Source organism: Salmo trutta, unplaced genomic scaffold (genome assembly GCF_901001165.1).
Source record: "Salmo trutta unplaced genomic scaffold, fSalTru1.1, whole genome shotgun sequence".
Classification (NCBI taxonomy): domain Eukaryota; kingdom Metazoa; phylum Chordata; class Actinopteri; order Salmoniformes; family Salmonidae; genus Salmo; species Salmo trutta.
Genome location: NW_021822980.1, coordinates 69,837 through 74,627, shown reverse-complemented (window position 1 = coordinate 74,627; position 4,791 = coordinate 69,837). Strand labels below are relative to the sequence as shown.

General features: G+C 43.4%; 1 long non-coding RNA gene across 1 annotated transcript; it reads left to right on the top strand.

Moving 5' to 3' along the window:
- Positions 1–30: 30 nt before the first annotated feature.
- Positions 31–2,161, top strand: LOC115187853 (uncharacterized). The gene is made up of 2 exons (XR_003876152.1): positions 31–996; positions 1,046–2,161. It is a non-coding gene; the product is annotated as an uncharacterized LOC115187853 (long non-coding RNA).
- Positions 2,162–4,791: the final 2,630 nt, after the last annotated feature.

The window sequence follows — 4,791 nt, the reverse complement described above, 5'->3', positions numbered from 1 at the left end:
CTGATCCCACGTAACTCAGGAGGTAGAGTCCTCATTACTCTGATCCACTGATCCACACTGTAACTCAGGAAGTAGAGTCCTCATTACTCTGATCCACACTGTAACTCAGGAAGTAGAGTCCTCATTACTCTGATCCACTGATCCACACTGTAACTCAGGAAGTAGAGTCCTCATTACTCTGATCCACTGATCCACACTGTAACTCAGGAAGTAGAGTCCTCATTACTCTGATCCACATTGTAACCCAGGAAGTAGAGTCCTCATTACTCTGATCCACACTCTAACTCAGGAAGTAGAGTCCTCATTACTCTGATCCACTGATCCACACTGTAACTCAGGAGGTAGAGTCCTCATTACTCTGATCCACACTGTAACTCAGGAAGTAGAGTCCTCATTACTCTGATCCACACTGTAACTCAGGAGGTAGAGTCCTCATTACTCTGATCCACTGATCCACACTGTAACTCAGGAGGTAGAGTCCTCATTACTCTGATCCACACTGTAACTCAGGAAGTAGAGTCCTCATTACACTGATCCACACTGTAACTCAGGAAGTAGAGTCCTCATTACTCTGATCCACACTGTAACTCAGGAGGTAGAGTCCTCATTACTCTGATCCACACTGTAACTCAGGAGGTAGAGTCCACATTACTCTGATCCACTGATCCACACTGTAACCCAGGAAGTAGAGTCCTCATTACTCTGATCCACTGATCCACACTGTAACCCAGGAAGTAGAGTCCTCATTACTCTGATCCACTGATCCACACTGTATCTCAGGAAGTAGAGTCCTCATTACTCTGATCCACACTGTAACCCAGGAGGTAGAGTCCTCATTTCTCTGATCCACTGATCCACACTGTAACTCAGGAAGTAGAGTCCTCATTACTCTGATCCACACTGTAACTCAGGAAATAGAGTCCTCATTACTCTGATCCACACTGTAACCCAGGAGGTAGAGTCCTCATTACTCTGATCCACACTGTAACTCAGGAAGTAGAGTCCTCATTACTCTGATCCACTGATCCACACTGTAACTCAGGAGGTAGAGTCCTCATTACTCTGATCCACACTGTAACTCAGGAGGTAGAGTCCTCATTACTCTGATCCACACTGTAACTCAGGAAGTAGAGTCCTCATTACTCTGATCCACACTGTAACTCAGGAGGTAGAGTCCTCATTACTCTGATCCACTGATCCACACTGTAACTCAGGAAGTAGAGTCCTCATTACTCAGATCCACTGATCCACACTTTAACTCAGGAAGAAGAGTCCTCATTACTCTGATCCACACTGTAACTCAGGAAGTAGAGTCCTCATTACTCTGATACACACTGTAACTCAGGAAGTAGAGTCCTCATTACTCTGATCCACACTGTAACTCAGGAAGTAGAGTCCTCATTACTCTGATCCACACTGTAACTCAGGAGGTAGAGTCCTCATTACTCTGTCCACTGATCCACACTGTAACTCAGGAAGTAGAGTCCTCATTACTCTGATCCACTGATCCACACTGTAACTCAGGAAGTAGAGTCCTCATTACTCTGATCCACACTGTAACTCAGGAAGTAGAGTCCTCATTACTCTGATCCACTGATCCACACTGTAACTCAGGAAGTAGAGTCCTCATTACTCTGATCCACACTGTAACTCAGGAGGTAGAGTCCTCATTACTCTGATCCACACTGTAACTCAGGAGGTAGAGTCCTCATTACTCTGATCCACACTGTAACTCAGGAGGTAGAGTCCTCATTACTCTGATCCACACTGTAACTCAGGAGGTAGAGTCCTCATTACTCTGATCCACACTGTAACTCAGGAAGTAGAGTCCTCATTACTCTGATCCACACTGTAACTCAGGAGGTAGAGTCCTCATTACTCTGATCCACACTGTAACTCAGGAAGTAGAGTCCTCATTACTCTGATCCACTGATCCACACTGTAACTCAGGAAGTAGAGTCCTCATTACTCTGATCCACTGATCCACACTGTATCTCAGGCTCTGGGAGAAAATCTCCGTGTCCCAAATGGCACAATATTCCCTATATAGTGCACTACTTTTAACCGGAGGCCAATGTTAATATTTTGGATGTCATTTTGGATTTGAGGTAAATCTGTGATGGCCACCTGATTAAAATTAAACGAGTTTAAAGATTCAAAAGCCTTCAAGGAACTTTCCACATGTTTAATGTCGATGTCCGAGGTCACTTGTTTTCATTAGGGCAGATTACAATAGGAACAACATCAACATAAACGTTAAAACTATATGTATTTCTGTCAGGCAGGACCATTCAGCACTGAATGAGAGCACATCCGACTTGGAAAGTTCTATCAAAATCAGCTACTGAAAAGTAAAACTTCCATTCATCATACAAATCTTTTGTTTCCGTTTCCATGTGTTGTATCTCTGTGTTTATTAAAGGTCTCTGTTTCCACCTATTGTATCTCTGTGTTTAAAGGTCTCTGTTTCCACCTATTGTATCTCTGTGTTTAAAGGTCCTCTGTTTCCACCTGTTGTATCTCTGTGTTTATAGATCTCTGTTTCCACCTATTGTATCTCTGTGTTTAAAGGTCTCTGTTTCCACCTGTTGTATCTCTGTGTTTAAAGGTCTCTGTTTCCACCTGTTGTATCTCTGTGTTTAAAGGTCTCTGTTTCCACCTATTGTATCTCTGTGTCTCTGTGTCTCTGTGTCTCTGTTTCCACCTGTTGTATCTCTGTGTTTAAAGGTCTCTGTTTCCACCTATTGTATATCTGTGTCTCTGTGTCTCTGTTTCCACCTATTGTATCTCTGTGTCTCTGTGTCTCTGTGTCTCTGTTTCCACCTGTTGTATTTCTGTGTTTATTAAAGGTCCTCTGTTTCCACCTATTGTATCTCTGTGTTTAAAGGTCTCTGTTTCCACCTGTTGTAACTCTGTGTTTATTAAAGTCTCTGTTTCCACCTATTGTATCTCTGTGTTTAAAGGTCTCTGTTTCCACCTGTTGTATCTCTGTGTTTAAAGGTCCATGTTTCCAAGAGGTATTAAAACCTCCTAATGCTGTTTATTTGTGTATAAAGGGCAGATAATGGACTACTTGTATTCCACATTTTTGCAATTGTCACGCCCTGACCTGAGAGAGACGGTTTATTTCTCTGTTTAGTTAGGTCAGGGTGTGATATGGGGTGGGCATTCTATGTTTTATATTTCTATGTTTTGGCCAGGTATGGTTTCCAATCAGAGGCAGCTGCCTATCGTTGTCTCTGATTTGGAACCATACTTAGGCAGGCCTTTTTTCCCCTCCTTGAGAGTTGTGGGATCTTATTTAAAAAAATTTGTACTGCTCTGCAAGACGTGACGGGTCGTTTTACCATTGTTTATTATTTTGTTTTTTTAATAAAAAATAAATATCAAGATGAACACGTACCCACGCTGCACCTTGGTCTACTCCTTCGGACAACCGTTACAGCAATAATAGAGCTTGGAATATAATGTTACATGAGCTTCCCTCTTTCCCCCCTCCCCCTCCAGCCTGGTATTATTCTGACCGTTCCATAAATTACAGACGTGTAAACAACACAATGTTGTTTTGTTCTACCTGGGGGGGGGGGGGGGGGGGGGGGAGGTAAGGGATTAAAGCCTATGAGGATTGGCCACCAGCATCCATCATATACAGTAACAGTCAAAAGTTTTACAACACCTACTACATTGTAGAATAATAATGAAGACATCAAAACTATGAAATAACACATATGGAGTCATGTAGTAACCAAAATAAGTGTTAAACAAATCAAAATATATTTTATATTTGAGATTCTTCAAAGTTCTCACCCTTTGTCTTGATGACAGCTTTGCACACTCTCATGTAGCTATACAGCTAGACTACAGCCTCCTGTAGCTATACAGCTAGACTACAGCCTCCTGTAGCTATACAGTTAGACTACAGCCTCCTGTAGCTATACAGCTAGACTACAGCCTCCTGTAGCTATACAGCTAGACTACAGCTATACAGCTAGACTACAGCCTCCTGTAGCTATACAGCTAGACTACAGCCTCCTGTAGCTATACAGCTAGACTACAGCCTCCTGTAGCAGAATCAGACACTACAGCTATACAGCTAGACTACAGCCTCCTGTAGCTATACAGCTAGACTACAGCCTCCTGTAGCAGAATCAGACACTACAGCTAGACAGCTAGACTACAGCCTCCTGTAGCAGAATCAGACACTACAGCTATGCAGCTAGACTACAGCCTCCTGTAGCTATACAGCTAGACTACAGCCTCCTGTAGCTATACAGCTAGACTACAGACTCCTGTAGCTATACAGCCAGACTACAGCCTCCTGTAGCAGAATCAGACACTACAGCTAGACAGCTAGACTACAGCCTCCTGTAGCAGAATCAGACACTACAGCTATACAGCTAGACTACAGCCTCCTGTAGCAGAATCAGACACTACAGCGATACAGCTAGACTACAGCCTCCTGTAGCAGAATCAGACACTACAGCTATACAGCTAGACTACAGCCTCCTGTAGCAGAATCAGACACTACAGCTATACAGCTAGACTACAGCCTCCTGTAGCAGAATCAGACACTACAGCGATACAGCTAGACTACAGCCTCCTGTAGCAGAATCAGACACTACAGCTATACAGCTAGACTACAGCCTCCTGTAGCAGAATCAGACACTACAGCTATACAGCTAGACTACAGCCTCCTGTAGCAGAATCAGACACTACAGCTATACAGCTAGACTACAGCCTCCTGTAGCAGAATCAGACAGACTACAGCCTCCTGTAGCAGCATCAGACAGA